The sequence below is a fragment of the Neofelis nebulosa genome, chromosome 9 (genome assembly GCF_028018385.1).
Source record: "Neofelis nebulosa isolate mNeoNeb1 chromosome 9, mNeoNeb1.pri, whole genome shotgun sequence".
In the NCBI taxonomy this organism is placed as follows: Eukaryota; Metazoa; Chordata; class Mammalia; order Carnivora; family Felidae; genus Neofelis; species Neofelis nebulosa.
The window spans coordinates 128364991-128385579 of NC_080790.1; the positions used below are offsets into that span (position 1 = coordinate 128364991).

General features: G+C 55.0%; 1 long non-coding RNA gene across 2 annotated transcripts; it reads left to right on the plus strand.

The window, feature by feature from the left end:
• The first annotated feature begins 10889 nt into the window (after nt 1-10889).
• Nucleotides 10890-19794, plus strand: LOC131485887 (uncharacterized). 2 transcript variants are annotated; one of them, XR_009249057.1, is made up of 4 exons: nt 10890-12564; nt 13569-13862; nt 14075-14199; nt 18060-19794. It is a non-coding gene; the product is annotated as an uncharacterized LOC131485887 (long non-coding RNA). The 2 variants fall into 2 exon arrangements; XR_009249056.1 differs by lacking the exon at nt 10890-12564 and having other exon boundaries at nt 13268-13862.
• The last annotated feature ends 795 nt before the right edge of the window (nt 19795-20589 follow it).

Below are 20589 nucleotides of genomic sequence, written 5' to 3' on the forward strand. Positions count from 1 at the left end.
CCAGGTGCCCCAGTAAATTTTTTTTTTATAAAAAACTTTTTTAATGTTTATTTATTTTGAGAGAGAGAGAAAGAGAATGTGAGCAGGGGAGGCACAGAGAGAGAGAGAGAGAGAGAGAGAGAGAGAGAGAGGGAGAGAATCCCAAGCAGGCTCCACACTGTCAGTATAGAGCCCATCGTGGGGCTCGATCCCCCGAATCGTGAGATCATGACTTGAGTCAAAATCAAGAGTCAGACGCTCAACTAGCTGAGCCACCCAGGCGTCCCTGGGGATTAGTAGTTTTTATTCTTTGCAACGCTGAAAGGAACATCTCTTTCCCAAGGCTCTGACTGTGCTCTCACACGGTCTGATAGGTCTTATTTTAATAATGACCCGAAAGGAGAACGTGTATGAAATTCTGGAATTATGCAGGAGGAAACGAGGATTTTGAAGAGAAGCGTAAGCCTCATAAAGGCGAAGGGTGGATTAAAGGATGTGCGGGGCGGAGGAACGTTTCATTCAATAAAACCACACCTCTTGCTGAGTTCATTGCCACAGCCTGTCTGGAGGGCAATTTGGCAACACAGGGCGACTACAGCTAAAGGTGCATAACTTCGGGCCCCAGATTCCACGTATAGGAATTTATCCGCGGAAATCGTTAGAAAAATACGCGAAGGTGGATCGCAAAGAATTTTTGTAAGAGGAGAGAAGTATCAAAGCCTCAGTGCCTGGCGGGGTAGGTGGGCCGCAGAGACAGCTACAGGGGGGGAGGCAGGCCCAGAGAGCTTAAGCAAGTTACCCAAGGTCACACAGCAGGCTGTGGCAGGGCTGGCTGGACTGCAGCCGGGGAGGGGACTCCAGAGCTGTTCGCCACTGGGCTTTCCCCTCAAAGGGGAATGAGAATGTCTCTGCCCTGGAGGAACACGGAGATTTCTCTGGGGAGCTGGGGCCGGAGTAGGACAGGGAGGGTCTGAAATGTGGAGTCCTGGGGCCCAGTCCTTGGTGCCGCGAACACACCAGGCTCAGGCGGCACGACTGTGGTGGCCAAAGTATCCCCAGGTGGCCTCCTCAGCCACCCCCTGCTTGGGGTGGGGGTTGGGTCCTTTGCTGCCCCCCCATCTGTCCCCTCTGGGCCCTGAACCAGCAGTCGGGCAACATGGCCTCCTGAACACCCGAGACCCTCCCCCCAATGTGGGCCTGGGAAGGAAAACCTGCCTTTATATGTGAAATCGGGTTATAAACAAGTCTATCAGGACCCAAAAGGCCACGTCGCAAGCACGGCCGGGAAGACTGTCACCATCAGTGGCACGGAAATGAGGGAGACCAGAGGGACGGTGTCTGTCCAGAGACAAGCAAGACGGGAAGGGCGTGGTAGACAAGGGCAGGAGGGCAGAGACCGGCCTGCGGGAGGAAGCGGCCCCCTCGGGGGATCAGAGGGAGCCCTCGGCACGGGGACAGGAGGCATCGCTTACTGTCCTCATTACTGCCGCAGCCACTGTTGATGCCTTGACCTCAGCCACCGTGTCTGCCTCCGGGGCTGCCGTGAGCACGAAGTGAGGTAACCATGCGGGGCCGGTGTGCCGGCTGGGGCAACGTCAGCTGAGCAGAGCCACACGGTAACAGGAGGAATAACTCCCCCTAACGTATTAACAGTCTTGTGCCTGTTTCTCTGGGCCCCGGGGGGTTGTTTGCAAGCCCTGAGAGCCTGCCCCCGAGGGCGGGGTCACAGGCGGGTCTGGGGTCCCTGGGAAGGGCGGCCGGGCCCAGCTCAGAGCCCGCTGCTTCCTTGGGGGCCGGGGCCCTACAGATGCCCCAGGGTGGGCTGGGGAGACGCCAGGGCTGGGGTTCTGCCATCCGGTCTGTGCCCCCAACCCCACCAATATCCCGCTTTGGAGGCTGCTGGGCAAACACCGGAGGTCGTGACCTCTCAAGGTCTGCTGGGCACCGCCCTTGTCCCGCCCCTGCCCTCCGGAGGAGAAAGTGGGTCACCTCCCCACCCCTGTGGGATAAAGGGTGTCTAGTCCAACACCATTCATACCGGATGTTTCCGGGTGCAGTTTATCAAGCAGCGGGTTGTGATCATTAGTGGGTATTGAAATCAACGTAGAGGGGGGAGCCCCGTGTTCGAGATCTGCAGTCACCGCAACAGAGTAGACTGGGAAATGTCGTGCGTGGCAGGTGCCGAGGGCAGGCAGCGTTTGGGGAAACCCCTGCTCCGTTCTTCTATAAACAGACGTGTGTCTGTGTGCATGTGAGTGTGTATGTCACGGTGTGAAATCTGATTCTCACTGTGGGTTGCATTAAACAAAAGTTCAAGGGGCACGGGGGTGGCTCAGTCGGTTGAGCATCCAACTCTGGCTCAGGTCATGATCTTGAGGTTTGTGGGTTCGAGCCCCGCGTCGGGCTCTGTGCTGACGGCTCGGAGCCTGGAGCCTGCTTTGGAGTCTGTGTCTCCCTCTCTCTCTGCCTCTCCCCTGCTCGCGCTCCGTCTCTCTCTCAAAAAGTAAATAAACATTAAAAAAAAGAGTTCGAAAAACTGTCTCACGGGTTTTGTGAGTCCTATGACCCGACTGGGACGTCACCTAGGGGGCCCAGCAGGTCTGGGCTCTGTTGATTTGGGGAGATTGTAGAGCCTGGGAAATAAAAGTGAGGCAGAACTGCAGGATGGGTCACAGTGAGACAGCTCTAAGGCTGGCATAGTGATGAGTGCCGGGGCCTGCCTTCCACTGTCCTCCTTGTTGTCACTCGATCCGCACCCCATGTCACTGCTTCCACTGTTTACAGTGCTGAGAAATTAATGCTCCAAGGGGGGACCCCACACCAGGTCCCATGGAGTTGGGGTAACAGTTCTGATGGGTCTTGGCTGGGATAACCCAGAGGAGCATGTCTATGCAGCAGGCTCCCCAGCAGGGCAGGCATGGTAGTAACTGGCTAGAGGGAGCACAGCCGCCCCTTCCCAGGATGCTCAGGCCCATCTTCTGACCAGTGCTCCCGGGCTGGGCTTGCAGTCTTGCAGGACAACGCCTGGTTGCCTCCCAGAGAAACAGGGAGAATGCTGGCTGGCTCCGTCCCTTCCGGGTCTCCCTGCCCCACACCCAGCTGGCGTCGTTTGGGTTCACCCCCCAAATAAACTACTTGACCTTGAGACCTCACCTCAGGGTCTGCTTCTGGGGAAACCAAAACCAAGACAGAGGGCGGAGGGCTTGCTTCTGGTCTGTGTTACGTTCTGCGCGCCTGATGTGTGCACGTGTGTGTGTGTGTGTGTGTGTGTGCACGCATGTGTGATGGATGGATTTTCCCCGCGTTGGGGGATCCGCAGGGCCGAGAAACGGGTGCACACCTGCGTCAAAGCTTTTCCACGGCCAGGCGGGGAGGCGGTGGTCCTCCCGTCCTGCACCCCTCACGTGGGGCTGGGGGGCGCAGGGCAGAAGCTGCAAAGTAGACGAGAGCGGGGAGGGGAGGGAGGGACGGGGCAGGCAGGCGGGGGGAGGGGCAGAGGAAGCCGGAAAGGGAGGGCTGGCGAATGGGAGGGGGGAGAGAAAGGAGGAGGTGGGTGTCGGCGGAGCGGGGGGGGGGGGGGGGGGGGGGGGGGTGTCAGTGGCCGCCTGACACGGAAACTCGAGTGTCCCGTCAGTGACTCCTCGGAGCTTAAGGACCGCGACAGCGTGAAACGCGTCCACCAGATCTTGGGGGCCGGTTTCCACGTCCCACACTCGGGGCCTGGACACGTGAGTGTGCGGACTGACACACGCGCGCACACGCTCCACGGCCGCACACACTCGGGCACAGACACGGCAGGTCACGTGCCATTCAAACGCCAGGTCGCAGAGCCCCTGTGACCCTGCTGATCGTTACGAGCTTGACAGGACGAGCTTGGGGGCGAGACAGCGTGAAGCAGGACCCGGTAGTAACTGGAGTACAGTTGTTGACGGCGTTCGAAGTGCTTAGCGGGTGTGCGTATTAATCCCAAAGATCCATGGCGTCTGGCGGATCCCGAAGCGTCTGGTGAGGGTGGGGGTTGGGGGCGGGGGGCGGGAAGAAAGAAAACTGGCAGGTTTGAGTCCACCTCCCACGCAGTCTCGGAGTCACTGCTGGATGGGGGCGAACGTCCGGGCACAAAACGCGGGAGAAGATCCGAACGCGGGCGCACACGGGGTCTCTCGGGCCGGGTGGTGACCGGGCCCATGGAACACCCAGCTCCAGGAGGCAGGACTCCGGGCCGCGTGCTGTTCGCCTCTGGGGGTGGGGCCCGGGGAGCGGCGGGCTGGGGTGAAGGGGGAGGCAGAGAGAGCTGCAGAGAAATGGCCGAATTTGTTCCTCCGTCCGTAGCAGGGTCTCGGACCCCAAGGCCCGGACGGGCCCGGCAAGTAGTAAAAGGAGTGAGGACCCCGCCAGCCACCGGCCGCCAGCCAGCACCTCCCCAGGGATTACCCCCGCCAGACACTGTCCAAGCAGGTGCGGATCCGGGCTCGGCCAATGCCAGCCGAGCCGTGGGTCCTGTTACACTTTCTGTGGTTGCAGGGGGAGCGCCCAGGGAGGCCGAGGAGCTGGCCGGGGTCACAGGGCCGGCCAGGGGCACCTGGACGACGCAGCACAGGAGTGCGGGCGGCAGATCCTGGGCTCGTGCTGGGAGATGATGGGGGGCAGTGGAGACGGCTCACACTGGGAGCACAGGCCCGCCTAGAGGGGCGGCGGGATTTTGCCCACCGGTGGCTACACCAGACGGTGTGGGCCCAGGGTGCCCCATCTCCTGGGACCTCAGGAGAATCAATCCGAGTCTCAAGTGAAATCTCCAGGTTTTCACACATTGACCCTGGAGTTCCATGTCTCAAAAAACACCAAGGGGACACACACGGCCGTGTCTGCCGGCTCCTTTGGGGCCAGTGTGACCTGTGACCCCAGGAGAGAAACAGTCATTCCAGAATGTCATGACCATCAAGGGTGGGCTGGGCGGCGTGGGGATCACAGGGACAGATGAGGTGAGGGCGTCTCCCCCCCCCCCCCCAACTGGGCAGCTTTAGCGGGTCACAAGTTCAGGGGCGACCACCCACCGAGCTAAAGCTGTGGGGGCCGCAGACTTCAGCGGGGTGACCTCTCCGTCCCAACCTGGTGGCCGAGGAGGGCGTCCTGGGTGGGGGTCAGACACAGGGGTGCGAGGATGTGACGGGACCTGGCCCTGTCCCGACAAGCTCACGGTCCCAGAGCGGACAGTGACCCCCGTCTTCCCAGGGTGGCCCTGGCTGCTGGAAGGTCCGTGGGTGCTGGGCCCGTGTTTCCACGTGGCCTGCACTGGCCGGAGACAGGGCTGGTCCGGGGGCCAGGCCCCCTTCCCCCGCCCCTGCAGGAGTCCCCTGACCCCCGGCCTGTAGCCCCTCCCCCGTGCAGAGCCGCAGCCCCTCTGGGCCAGGGCGGAGGCAGGTCGGGACCCTGTTCTGCCCCCTCGTGGGCTGAGCGGCCCCCCAGAGGCCGGATGGAGGCTCTACCGTAACCCTCTCCGCACAATGGCCGGCTGTCCCTGCAGGGTCGCTTGTGAAGGATGCCATGTGGCGGGCGCCGGATTTTGGCATCTGACGCGCTCCCATTCGCTCCCTGGGAGCAAAGCGGTCGTCTTTTGCGACCCTGATGGCGAACAACTGGCCGCGGTCCTTCAATTAGCCGGGGACGTGCTGGGCGGTGGCCTCCTGCCGGGCTCGGTAAACGCGCACGAAATCGGCCTGCCCGCGCTGCGCCTCCCTGCCGCCCGCGATCTGGCTCCCGAGTCTGAGAACAGCCTCCGGGAGAAAACGCCGACCGGCCAGGATTCCTGGCGGCCGCTCAATCCGGCAAATCATTTCTTGCAAATTGCTTCTTAAGACCGAAATCTGGGCAGGACTCCGCAAGTTCTCAGGCGTCTGTAATCTGCCGGTGTTTAGCCGCCTGGACACATCCAAGGGCAGGCTGTCATCTGTGGGTGGGGGATGCTTTGGAAACCGTGGCCGCCCTGATCGGCCAGGTGCCTTCTCTGCTCCTTCTCCTCCCTTTTGAAGAGGCAGTTACGGCCAGGGCGGGGGACCGGGCGGGGTCCGGGGCGGGGCGGCAAGCCCCCTGGGGCGCATTCCGGGAGACCCCGTGTCAGGCGGGACGGGAGCGAGTCAAGCGCCATTTCTGTTGGAAAGAACCCCCCCGCGGGTCCCGGGCCCTCCCTGTCCCCAGGGCCACCTGTCTGAGGCTGTGCATGGGCACGGGGCGGGCAGGGGTACAGGACGGGGCTGGAGGTACGGGGTCACCAGGCGCGGGGCACGGGCAGGGGGCGGGAGCGCGGATGGAGACTTCGGTGCTCACCCCAGCCGTGCAAATGAGAGAGCTGGCGAGGGGGAAGCCCTCGTGCCGGGCCGAGCCCCCGAGTCCCCGGGCAGCCCGGCAGCAGACGGCGGAGACAGCAGGCCCCGAAGTGGGCGCAGGGAGCCCGCCGCACTGTATCCTGCTTGCCCAGACCCCCTGTCCGCGGAGACGCCCCGGCAGGGGCCCCACACCCGTGAATATGCCGGCCCCTGGCGCTTTGTCTCCCTCGGGTCCCCGCAAGGACGGAGTCTCACGGCCCTGTCGGTGGCCGGTCGGTGTCTCCCGCTCGCTGCCCTCTGCCCGCGCCCTGCCCCAGGTGCTTGTCCTCCCTGCTCCTGGGGCTGGGCGTCTGCGCGGCCCTGACAGCCGGGCTTGCTCCCCTGGCTGGTGTCTCCCTCCTGCAGAAAGCGCCCCGCAGCGCGGCGCCACCGGGCCCCGGGCAGAGCAGGGACGGGCGGCTCAGGGTGTTGGGCTCTGCTGCTTCCGGGCCTCCCATGGACCCTCCTTTCAGAGCCCCCCCTGCCGCGTCCCGGTGACTCCCTGTGTCTCCCTGTTGGAGCCCCCCGGGTGACACCCCTCCCTGTGTAATCGGCAATTCCAGGAAGCCTCTAGGGGTGGGTTGCGGGGAGAGGAGGTGAAACACGGAGGGTAGGGGAGAAGCAGGCAGCAGGGGTATTAATTTTTCTTGAAGAGTTGCCAGGCTGCAGTTAAATTCCTTGTCTATATAAAAACGTGGGCACACACTCCGGGAAAGTGGTGCTTCGATGCCAACTGTGCTTGTCTTTCAATTATACCCTTTGCATGTCAATTTGGACATCTGGTCTCCTCACGGCACTTTTTTTTTTTTTTTTTTTTTTTTTTAATCGCTTGCAACATGCTGGATTTTTCACCTAAACAGTAATGGTGGACAAACATACTCAGGTCAGACACTGTGCTCACTACAGTAACTCATTCATCTCATAGCAGCCCTATGAAATGGATGCTTATTATCTCCATTCCATAGAGGAGGAAATAGGGACAGAGAGGTTGATTAACCAGCCCAAGGTAGCCCAGCCGGTAAGTGGTAGACCTGGGATTTGAACCTAGGTACCCTGGCACCAGAGTCTATGTTCTTAAACATTCATTACAAGGCCTCTAATACTTCCAGGATGCAATTTCAGGAACTTTTGTGGGGGCAGGAGGAAGGACATTTCTCCGTGGGTCCCATGGGGCCAGCTGGGAAGGGCGGGGTTGGCTGTAACTCAGATTCCACTCCGATGCCCTCTGTGCCCAGAGTGCCCTTCCTGGCCCCTCCTGCGATGTGCTCCTTCTTCCTCTTCGGGCTGAGGTCGGACGTCCCTTCCTCATTCCGAGTCCCCATCCAAGCCCACCTGCCCGTCCCTTGGCGCTTCAGCCTGTCTTCCCAGCATGCTTCATGCTCCGGGTGTTGCTTTGATTTCTTGCTCACTGGGTGTCTCCCCCAGGGTACCGGGTCTGTGGGGGTAGGACTGGGGTCGGGGCTGCACCCCGGAGCCTGGAACTGGGACCGGCACAGGGCGGGTGCTCAGGGGTGCCTGTTGTACGAACGCCACGCGCCGGAAGGATTCCCCAACATCGCCCCGTCCACCCTGCTCTCTCGACAGAGGAAATGAAGGCAGGCGGGGGCTGCCGGAGCTGTGGCCCTGACCACCAGGCTGCACTGCCACACGAGCTCATGCCACGGATGCACGTGACACAGGTCGTTGACCTTGCGACAACAGAGAAGTCGTCTGTCCTGTCCCAGCTCAGCCTCCAGAACCCACGCCATGTGGGCGCCCTAAACCAACAGACCGTGGGACACTGGGAGGAGGGGCCAGGGTGGAAAGGACCCCCTCCCACGTACACACCTGTATGTGGGGGGACAGAACATAAACGGGGGGGGGGGTGGCTAATGCTTACCCATCCTCAGCCGGGACGGGGTTTCCATCCACCCTGTTTCATTTGGCTTTTCTGGAAGAAATCCTGACATTTCTCTCTTCTTCGTCTCCTCCTTCTCCTTCTCCTTCTTCTCCTTCCTCCTCCTCCTCCTCCTCCTTTCTTGTTGGCTCTTTTACTCCGAAGGGGGGTGGGCATGGGCGGTGGTGGAATAATCACCTAGAAGATTTGCTTCCCTTCCGCATCCTGAGCTTGAACCAGGTGGCGCCCTGAGGAAGTGACAGTCAGTTACGCTAGAGAGAAGCGTGGGCAGTTTCAGCAGCATGATTTTCTGGCAAGAGGGGAGCGAGGCGAGTTTGTGCCCAAGGAGTCTTGGTGGGGGAGTCTCTTTCTAAATCCGAACTGAGTTTGCTCATCCTGCCTGTTGCTTTCATTGCAGAGGTGCCTGGAGACGGCGGGACGTGGGGGGAGCCCCATCCCGGGGTGGCAGGTGCCGCAGGATCCTCTGGGTCGGGGTCTTGGGGGGGATGCCTGCGGGACCCAGGCCTGGAGCTCTGGCCTCTCAGCAGGCTGACCTCCGGAGAGGCTCTTGGCCTTGCTGAGTCTCCATTTTCCTCATCTCTGCAAGGAGAAGAATGGTGTCCAGGGTTGTTTGGGAATTACCTAAATTGATGGACACCAGGACCCATCGCAGAGTGCAATTGCTCTATACCTGTAAATTGTTCCAAAAATCTGATGTCAAGTTTCCAGTGCTTGACAGGTTCTGATGTGTGTTTCTAGCCCATATTGCAAAGATAGTTTCCTCCGTGGTCCACAGTGGCACATTACTGTTCGCTAAACTGCACTTTATTCAGATTTCACTCGTTTTTCTGTTCTACAATCCCATTCGGGATCCCATATTGTATACACCGTGCACCTCAAGCTTTTTGGAACATGACCCAAAGTTAGAAATACATTTTACATCAGTAGACAATATACCCCTTTATGTAAATGGAAACACAATACTTTTAGCAACTGGGATATACTCTGGTGTTTTCTATCCTATCCTATCCTATCCTATCCTATGCTGTTGTTTTCCATTCCATTCCACTGTATTCCATCCCATCCCATCCCATCCCATCCCATCCCATCCCATCCCATCCATTTCTATTCCAACATAAAAATACCCTTCAAATCGAACCCACAAATGGGCTACTCCCTACCTGTGTTTAAAAACTCATCTTGCAGAAAGACGTCCTCTCTCCTTGCTTTTGCCACAGTGAGTAGTAATTCTGTTTATCTCCTGGACCCACTGTGAGCTCCTGGCCCCGTGGGATGGTGTCTTCATTCTTCCTCGGACTCTGACAAGGGGCACTGCCCTTGCCGTGTGGAATCTGTAAATGCCCACCACCTGGATGGCACAATGCAGAGACCCCTTTTTTCTGTTTGCTTATATTTTGTCATGACTGTCTATTTTTGCAGGGCTGGATGGTCCCCGAGTAGCCTCCACTTTCTCTGGAGATGTGGCTGGTTGGTAATGGAATGTCTGCAGGCCCCAGAGCTCAGAAGTAACCAACCTGGCACACTTGTAAAGAGCTTTGCCCAGGCAATGGTGCAAGGGAAGGGTACTCCCCCCACTGAGGTTCTAAAGGCATTTGAAGAGTTAGGTCTGCAGGCAAACCCAGTGCCTGGAAATGAGTGGGGTGGTTTCAGTGACAATGATCGGGGTAAAGATAAATGTCCTTCAATGCCTGGGACAGTCCCTTGCAATGGATCGCCTTGCACAAAACGCCAATAATGTCCCCTGTTGATGTACTTTGCCAAGACCGGACTGAGACTGGAAATAGGAAGGATGATGGGAGTCTGTTTCTTCCCCTGCAGGCTTTCCTTCTCTCCAAATATCAGTCAGTAAGCGTTAAGCTGGGGGAGGTCGTCCCTGGGACAAGTGGTAGGCACGTTTAAGAGAAGCGCCTGGCCCTGGACGGCCAGGTTAGGCTGCAGGAGTGGTGAGTCTCGATGGGTCCGGGCTCCCCGGGTCCCCAGGCGATGGAATGCCCTGCAGGCTCTACTACAGTGAGGAGAGGGAGCCACAGTCCTTCTGGGTAAATCCTCTGCAGTCACACCCCTGCGCGCCCTTCTAATCCCTGCCCCACAAGGAACCCTTCCCCCTCCCTGCACACACACGTGGGGCACAGGCTTTCTGGGAGCGTTTCCCTGGGAATGGGGGACTAAAACTCCCTCTGCCGCCCCTGTGAGGGTGGGTCCATCCACTCCCCACCAGACGTCTGTGATCCGCCAAGCATCAGGGGCCCAGTGGCTCGGGCAAACGCCCTGGGTCCCCCTCGGTTCGGTCTCTCGCCCCACCCCAGCCCATCAGCACGGCTGCCTCCCTGGATGTGCCTCCAGAGGTCACCTTGCGTGGATCTCTTTCCTTCGTCTCCCTGCTTCGCTCGGGCACCAGTCACCCTCGCTTTGCCGCCGCACCCGTTTCTCAACCTCTGTTCCGGCCCCACACGGCAGCCAGAGGGATCCTGGAAGAGAATAAATCAGACCACGTTTCTGCGCTCCTCACATCCCTTGCCTGTGGCTCCCGTCACGTGCACGTTGAAATCCGTCACTCAGCCGGAGACACCTCCTCCATGAGGCCTTCCAGGATTACCTCGTCTACAGAGGTCTCCATCGCCTCTTCCCTGGGCGTCACGCCCGCCCTAGTTTATCCTCTTAATGGTACAGATAATCACCTTTAATTATCATGTCTGTCCGTTACCCGAATCAAATGTCAACCCTGGGAGGATAGGGACAGCGTCTGCCTCGTTCAGTTTTGGCCTGCGGACCTCAAACAGGGTTCAGCGGCCATTTGGTGAATGAGGAGTAATAATAATCAAAGTGTCCTCAGTGCAGGCTATGCACCAGTACCGTCGAAAGCCGTTCATGTACCAAACTCCTTTCATTCTATCATATTCCATGAGAGAGGCTGCTGTCCCTGTCTCCAGTCTAGATAATGAAACGGAGTCACTGGGATGTAAAGTGACTTGCCCAAGGGCGCCCTCCTGGGACTTGAACTTGCCCGGACTGAATTTAGAATCTTGGTGCTCAGCCGCCTCGCGCGCCACGGGGATGGACGGAACGTCAGCGGTCCCGGAGCCGTGATTCTAGAAGGCACACACGTTCAAGTGGTGGGGAGAGACAAATCGGTAAAAGCAAGAGACGGCAGCACGCGATGGGGAGCTCCAGGCGTGTGGGAGGGGGGTGTTCCTGTCCTAGGGCTACTGTCACAGACGATCACAACCTTGGGGGATTAAGACAACACGGATTTTCTTCTCGTAACGGTTCTGGAGGCCAGAGTCCACAGTCAGTTTCACGGGGGCTAAAGTCAAGGTGTCAGCAAGGCTGGGCCCTTCTGGGGACTGGAGGGGAGAGTCCGTTCCCTTAGCCTCTGGCTCTGAGTACCCCTCGCGTTCCTGCGTTCGCCGGCTTGTGGTGTCCTCTCCATCTTCAGGGGACTTCTGCCCCATCCCTGCTTCTGTCGTGACACTTCCTTGGACTCTAAGCCTCCTCTTTCCCCCCTGGTAAGGACTGTCTAAAGACTTTTGTGGTTACACCGGGCCCACCCAGATAATCCCCATAATTTGCCCACCTCGAGAGCCTTCACTGAATCATACCTTCAAAGTCCGTTTTGCTCTGTAAGGTGAAAATTCACAGGTTCTGGGGACTAGGACCTGGGCGTATGTAGGGAGGGGTGTGCTGTTCAGCTGATTGCAGAGGGTGGTTGGCAATTTTAAATAGGTGGTGGGGGAAGGCCTGGCTGAGAAGACAATGTCTGGCAGACGTGGAGGAACCCGAGTGGTGGCCCATGGTGACCTCAGGACAGAGCCTTCAGAGAAAGAACAGTCAGCACAGAGCCTGTGGCCGGCGTGTGGCTGGCATCATCCGGCAAACGCCGGGAGGTCAGCCTAGCTCGGCTGAGTGGGGGAGGGGGCAACGGTGGGGCATGAGGTCACAGAGGCCATGGGGACAGGCCCTCAGGGCTGTGGCAAGGGCCTGGGGTTTTAGTCTCAGTAGGTGGGAGCCAGCGGGCTTCTGAGCAGAGGACAGACAGGATCTGATTCGGGTTTTCACAAGCTTTCTCTGGCTGCCAGGTGGAGAACAGTCTGTTGGGCGAGAGTGGAAGAATGAGGCCTGCTGGGGAACTTTGGCAAGAGCCCAGATGAGGGAGGCTGGGGAGAGGCTGCGATGTGCCCCCAGAGTCTCCTTCCAAACCAGATAATCCCGGGCCGGCTGCTGCTGAGAGATCAGGGCCGAGTCCCTCCCCAGGGAACGCTGTTGGCCAAAGGGAGCTGCTTTGCCCAAGGCCACTTTCTTTCCATGGGAGCCATCCATTTCCAAAGACTGGTAAATCCGGGAGTATAAAGGTTCATCCCCCGTGGCTCAATTTAGTGCGTGTGTGAAGGGCCATGTTAGCTCCAGACCTCCCAGGATTGACTGCAGGGCCCCACCTAGACTGTGTGGGGTCTAGGCGCACACACACACACACACACACGGATTTTTCCCAGGGTCTCAGTCTACATAGTTTGTTTAAAAAAATGTATTTCAAAATTCCTGGGCCTGTGTGAGGTAGACTGTTTTATCCTTGAAGGTATAGAATGATGGGTAGAGAAGAGGCGTTTATGTATTTTTTCGTCCAACACGGGCGTGCCCAGGTTCTTCACAGAGCCTAGGCACCATCACTGCCCGGGGAGACCCCGATTGTACAAGAAAAATGGAACAAACCAGATGCAAAGCAACACAGCCCCTTGTGAACCCCGTCAATGCAGTCGTCCACTTGTGGGTCTGTTCATTCATTTAACAAGTGTTGATCGTGTACCTTTGCTCATATCCCGTCTGGTTTCCAGGACCCAGCAGTGAACAAGACAGATGTGATCCCTCTGTTCTCATGAGGTTCCAGTTTATGAGGATAGACAATATACAGCGACACAAATAAATATACAGAAAATTTCAGACTGTGAGAAATGCAGACTGGAAACAACATGGGGGATGGGATAAAGAATGATGGGGGGTGGGGGGCCACTGGTTCATTTCAGGTGGTCTGGGGGGAGCTTTCTGAGGAGGTGGCGTGTGGACTGAGTCCTAAAGGGTGAGACGGGCTGGCATGGGAGGTCTGAGGGAACAGTGTGCCAGGCAGAGGGAACAGCAGGTGCAGAGACCGAGGGGAGGAAACAGGTCTTGAGAACTGGAGGACTAGAAACGAGGCCAGCGTGTGTGAGTCATAAGGCATAAGAGTGGTTGGAGATGGGGACATGGAAAGACCTCGCAAAGCATCGAGTGGGCCAGAAGGAGAAGGGAATGGTGTTGTCATTGTGAGTTATTACTGCAGTGAAAGTGGGCTTTGTGTCCAGCCCTAGATTCCAGAGACGAGGAGGACCTTCCCACCCGTTCACTTCAGGAAGACCAGGAACCTTCCCCTTTACATCGCCATTGGCTGAATCAGGTCGGCTCTGCTGGCTGCAGACTCGTTCTGTTTATCAAAGGCTGTAGCAGGTGCATTAAAACGTATCAGCCCAGCCCCAGGCAGATGGAGGCGACACGGAGAGCTTGGAATCGAAAGGAGCTGCTGATCACCGTGACCCCAAGATACACCTGCTTTCTCTTTGTTAAGGAATTAGACACGATACTTTCATCTTTAAAAACAGGTAAATAAAACTCGAACTGTCTACAGAAATGGGACCCGGAGGGAAATCCTGTTTTACAGTTCCGGCATTTGGGGCGGTATTTCCACATTCCCTTTTGTTTGTGTAAAGGGTTAGACCGTGCAAAACTATCTTCCCAGGCACAAGTTCATTTGTCCTCATTGAAATGTGCGGAAGGTATTTACATGTCACACATATTTATAATTCTTTTCCAGATCAAAGAAAGAAAGAAGGAAAGGAAAGGAAGGAAGAAAGGAAGGGAGGAAGGAAGGAAGGAAGGAAGGAAGGAAGGAAGGAAGGAAGAAAATGCCTGCAAATCCTTGGTCGTACATACTTTCTGGTAAGCACGATGACTCATTTCTGCATTTCGTCTCATAGTTCAACCTCTCCTTTCTCCGTAGCGTATGGTTAACACTACAAACCCGTTCTCCCACCCCTTTCATTCATGAGCATGTGGTGCGGGCATCTGTTACTTTTGTCCACCCAGCATCCTCCTCCTTTCTGGCAGCTGTGCTCTGATTTTATTTGGAGCAAGTGATCCCTCCCCTCTTCGATCCACAAGCCTCCAGTTCTAGATTTGGCCTCAGAACCCAGGGGCTTGGCAATAAGAATGTTCTCCCTCTCCACTCCCACCCACACCCTCTTCGGTCAAGGTGGTTCCTGGGTGGCAAATGGAATTCAATGCCAGATTTGGTTGGATTTCCTGGAAAGAATATCTCCCTTTTCTCAGGACTTGTTTCTGTGAGGCCATGAGGCCGTGAGCCAGGCCACAGAGCAGAGACATCCCGTTTGTGGGTGAGGTCAATGTGGAGGAAAGCAGCCAAGAACTGGAGAGAAATGGAATCTCGTAGACATTATGAGGACTCTTGGATCCAGCCATGCCTGAAGCCGTTACCCCTGGAGCAGGTTTTCTCAACCTTGCTACCATTGTCAGTTCTGGAATAGATCTTTCTTTGCTGCGGGGGGGCTGTCCTGTACCTTGTAGGACATTTAACAACATCCTTGGCTTCTATCCACCAGATAGCATGCCGCACACCCTCCCCCTGCCCCCTCCCCCCCCCCCCCCCCCCCCCCCGTGACAACGCCAAATGTGTCCGGACATTGCCAAATAGCCTTGGGGCTGTGTGTGCGTAAAATTACCTCCGTTAAGAATCACTACCTGAGACTGTCCATAAGTTATGTAGGTCAATAAATGTCCTTTTTTTGTGCACGCAACACCCCCAGGGTGCCCGGTGCGTTTGCTCCCTGCAGTTGTTACAAAAACAGGATAATGTCTATCGGGCGATTAAAAACAACATTTTGTCCCAATCGCAACCAGTCCCGAACACATACAGGCTTCAATCACTTGCAAGAAAAAAGAAAGAAAGAAAGAAAAAGACGTGGGGGAGAAAAGAAAAAAATCAGTGACGCAAGTGTTTCCAAATTTCCAAACATCTGGCGTTTTGGAGGCCAAGCATCCAAGAGTTTGGGTTGTTAATTCGTGGAGCTACAGCAGACACTTACAAAGCTGACGTCTGTACCAGTCTCAGAGCAGGGCTGGGGAGGACTGTCCTGGTCGCAGCTGAATCTGTCACTCTCGCCTGGAAATCCTCACCTCCCCGGCCCCGTGGGGTCCCCAGTGTGTACACAACGGTGATGGCGGGGGGGGGGGGATCCTGGCACGTGGAGGTTTCGTCTAGGAAACACTTGCCCAAGGAATGTTCTAGCACTCAGTTGTTGTCACTTGAAATGATGTCAGAGGCGTGATGCTGGCTGCATCTCAGGTCAAGAGAACCGAACACCGAGAAGGGAAAGGAGGGCAGGTCCCGGGGGAGGTCGGGAGCCGGGACTTTGAGGCAGGAATGCATTTCTGGTGTCTTGGAAGATGACAGAGAGCTGGGACCTGCTTCAGCCCTTAAGTCTTCCTTTCCTCTAGGGAAGACCCCCAATTCACACCATCTGTGATGAGGGAAATGTTGGAGGCTCCCCTGGGCTCCTGTCCTTGTCTGGGGCCCCAGGGGATCACCACTTCCTTGATCTGGAAGTAAATTCGGGACTGGGGCTAAGTTGAGGCGGGTCAGGCACGGACTGGCCTTGGGCACAAGGATTTTGGGGGTGCCCCCAAATCTCCGTAAAAAAAGATAAATATGATTTGAATGCAGTATTTTAAAAACCAGAACGAATGCAAAAAAAGTCCGCAACGAACAAAATATCAAATTTTAAAATAAAGACAGGATCTGTTGTTTTATTGGGAGTTAAAATTAAAAAAAATTTTTTTTAAATGTTTATTCATGTTTGAGGGACAGAGTGCGAGCGGGGGAGGGGCAGAGAGAGAGGGAGACACAGACTCTGAAACAGGCTCCAGGCTCTGAGCTGTCCACACAGAGCCCGACGCGGGGCTCGAACTCACGGACCGTGAGATCATGACCTGAGCCGAAGTCGGACGCTTAACTGACTGAGCCACCCAGGTGCCCTTATTGGGAGTTATAATTTGAGTTGTATGCCTCTAATTTCCTGATTAATTGTAAAACCAATTCTGCTTTTAAGTATTATGATGAGAACCATGGCTTACTAAATAAATAAAAAACCTAACCAGCCAATTTATATCAGAAACAAATCATGATTTTTTTTTTCTGAGACAGCTGAACCAGAATTTCACTATATTTTATGATCCGAGCAGATACTATTTTTGAGTCGTTCACTGACTGAAATGCCCAACCGAGTTGGTCAACAGGAACGACCCAAACAATTAAACCCTAGTCTCAGTTGCAAACCTTTTTGGGTTTATAAATTCAGCTCCCTGAATTCTTACAGTCATCTTCACTTGCCTGGGTCCCGAAGGATCCGCCTCCTGTGCCATGAGGAGTGTTTCTCAGGTCTGCAGAAACCCAGAGAAGAAAACTCATCTTCTGATCTGAAGGGAGATGAAAAGCATATTTTAACAGCGCATTTCCAGTGTATTCTGTGCCCATCCCAGAAGCATCCAAGTACCTACGTCATTTAGAAAGCTGCAGGAGAGCGAATAATGAATGCGGAATATGCGAACGATTCATTTCGCTTTTGAAAAAAATGCAACCCAGCCAGAGAAAGCTTCGCAGAAGATCTGAAGACAAAATAAAGTCACTGCTGTTTGCAAAGTCAAGGCAGTAATGAGATGATTTAGCCAAAACAAACCTGAGATTTAACCTTAACGGGAGTGAACATTTTAATTTTTTAAAAGGTGGAGAAAATGCCATAGAAGGGTGTCTGAGGGTTACGGAAACTGTTAGGAAAACGAGAATTCTGTGCTCTGAGCTGTTCACAGCTCTGTCCCCGGGGTGTGAAATTAACGACCGAGGCAGATTTCACAGGCACTTCGGGCTGTGGATTTGCGACAGGGGCCTCCCCGCCAAGTCCTGCCCACTGGCAAGCTGCTGTCTCTATTCATGCAAAGCACAGAGAATCCTGAGTGTCTGGAGCGTTTTGCATTCATATTGAACACAGACTCCCCTTCCGTGGGAGTGAGTCTAGCCCTTGGGTGGAGCGCCCCGGAAGGAAGCGTCGCGAGACGACGTTCTCACCAAAATCCTATTTTTCTCTTGTGAGAAAAACTCCATCCATATGGATTATGCTTGTGGGAGATGCTGGGAAAATGTATATAAAATAGGAATATGGTTAAAAACGTGAAACCTTAAAATATCTCCAAGGGCAGCGAGGAATTCTGAGTCTGAGTTCTGGGTCTGAAACGACGGGTGATGGCGTCCCCAGGACACCGCGGTCTGGAGAGCTGGTTTGGGGAAATTTACTAGAGAAGAGAAACTTGGGGAAACAGTGGATGGGAGGAGGTTGTACTTCCTGATTCTCTTGCCGTGTTTCTGGGTTTCATCCAGGTGGTTATACAGGACAACGGCCCGCAAGTGGAATTATTCCTTGTCCCGCTTTCCACCTTTGTCGCGGTTAGAGGGGCAGATCCGAGCTTCGTGCCAGATAAAGGGATTTTTTCTTAAACTCAGCTAACAGGTCCCAGAATACAGTTACCCCAAGAGCCGGAGAAAACAATGGCCTCAGGAGAAAGTCTTAGCTGTTTTAGCATCTTTGGAAGCACCTGGGACTGTTGTATTGATTCACTTTGGGGAACATTATATTTTCTAAACGCAACCCGATATCGGTATCGATCGTTAGCAAATCGCTTCCCTTTCAAACGCGGTATTCACCCTTTTATGGCCTCCTTGCTGTTGGCAGGTGTTTGACATCTCCCAGACATGGTTTGAACTTTGAACAGTCTTATGGAAAATTTGAGATCGTGTAAGAACGGGCTCACCGCTCTCCCCCTGACACTGTAACAGGAACTCATACTGATATTGGCTTATTAAGTTACAGAGCATGTGGGTTCCCATCGGTCAACAGGTGAGTCAGCAATCCAAAGAGGTCTCCAAGGACCGGATTCTTTCCATCTTGGCGTTGTCTTCTGAGTGGACTTCTTTCTGCCCGAGGGAGGAGACCCTCCTGGGGACTGAGGGTCACTTGGGTTCAGAAGAAACAATCAGGCCGAGGAAAGCTTTGGAAGCTTTCTTAAAGGAGCAAGCAGGAAGTTTTCTAGAAAACTCCAGCAAACCCTTTCCGGAATCTCCTTGGCCCCAACTGCATCACATGTGTGTTCTTGACCAAATCACTGCCCAGGAAAATGGCTGGAGTCAGCCCCTCACAGGCCCGTGGAATGTGAGGGGGACAGGGGCTTCACGAGAAGCCAAGGACCCTTCCCGGGGAGGGTTGGTCATGGATGCAGTGGGCAGTCAGTGATACCCACCGGCTGCCTAGGAAAACCAGCCTCATCCGCCAGCCTCACCGAAGGAAAACTCTGTTTTCTTCTCCTTACCGCTCGCATCGAACACTTCTTCCCACACCCCCCAATTCTGCAGCACAGCTGGGTGTACTGCAATTCAGTTCAGTTCCGACACTGTCCGCTCTGAGTTAGCGTCAGACCGCACAGGCCAAGGGCTCAGTCCCACAAGGCCACCCCCATTTCAGACGCTAATCACAAGTCCTAGGATGTCACCTGGACTTCTGGCCGACAGGCTGTAATTTGGGGTTCCCGTGGCCACACTTTGTTGGATTTGATAATTTGCTAGAATGGACAGAACTCGGGGAAATACTTCCTTTTGTTTACCAGTTTATTACAAAGGATATAGGAAAGGATACAGGTGAACAGTGAGAGGAAGAGACACATAAGGAAGGGTCTGGAAAGGTCCTGAGTGTGGCACTTCTGTCCTTGTGGTGTTGGGGTACCCCATCCCCCCGCCTGTGGATGTGTTCACCAGCCCAGATGCTCTCTGAACCCCATAGTTTAGGGATTTTTATGGAGGCTTTATCACATAGGCATGATCCGTTATCAGCTTACGCTGAAAGTTCCAGACTGCTAATCTTGGCTTGGTCTTTCTGGTGACCAGCTGCCATCCAGGAGGCCACCGAGAGTCGCTTCATTAGAACAGAAGACACTCCTATTGCCCAGGAAATTCCAAGGGATTTAGGAGCTCCGTGTCAGAAAGAAGATCAAAGGCCAAATATTAGGACGAACCAGGGAGGCCATTTTCACATACCCCTTCTTCCCTAGGGGCTGGTGTCTGATCCTCGAAAGTAATTTCACAGATGTGGAAATAGAGACGCAGAAAAGCGATAACTCATCCAAGTTCCCACAGCCAGTGACGGAGCTGAGCTTCGAGTCCATGCAGCTTCCCTTGGGACCCCATCCTTCCTCTTCTGCGGGTGGAAGTAACAAGTACCCTGCTGGGGAAATCGAGGGCTGAGTCCTCATATGTCACAGCGGCCTGTAGGCAACCAATGTCCCACGCCGTCAGAGGTAGATGTGGAGCAAACGTACTTCCCATACATCGATGGCGGGAGTGTTAAATGGTACGGTCACTTGGAAAAACTCTTTGGCCAGCTTTTAAAATACAATTTATTGTCAAATTGGCTAACATACAGTGTGTAAGGTGTGATCTTGGTTTTGGGGGTGGGTTCCCGCGATTCATCGCTTACACACAACGCCCAGTGCTCATCCCAACGAACGCCCTCCTCCGGGCCCATCACCCATTTTCCCCTCTCCCCCACCCCCCCATCCACCCTCAGTTTGTTCTCTGTATTTAAGGGTCTCTTATGGAGCCGGAAGATATTATGCTGAGTGAAATCATTCAGAGAAGGACAGATATATGTTTTCACTCGTAAGTGGATCCTGAGAAACTTAACAGAAGACCCCGGGGGAGGGGAAGGGGAAAAAATAGTTACAAACAGAGAGGGAGGGAGGCGAACCGTCAGAGACTCTTTGGCCGTTTTAGAAAGTTAAAACGTACATCTGTTCTCTGACTCAGTAATTCTACCCCTAGGTTTGTACACCAAGAGACATGAAAACACATCCGGAAAGAGGAGGAGCAGGGATGCTCAGAGCGGCTCTCGCCAACTCGAGCGTCCGTCGATAGGCAAACGACTAGTATTCTCAGTGGAATACCACTCAGCAGTGAAAAGGGAGCCACCCTTAAGGCAGGTCACAACATAGGCATTGTGAATCAGAGGCGTCGCTTTCGGAAGTATCTAAGTTCAGAAGCCACCGAAAAAAGGTTGATCCCGGAGGTGGACCAGAGGTCGGGAGCAAGAGACCAAAGACAGATGCTACATTCTCAGCCTTTCTGTCCTCGTGGTAACTTAAAAAATCACGTATTATTTAGTTTAACAAAACCCAAAGGGTCCGTTTCTTCTCTCTGCCCCATGACTCTCAGGT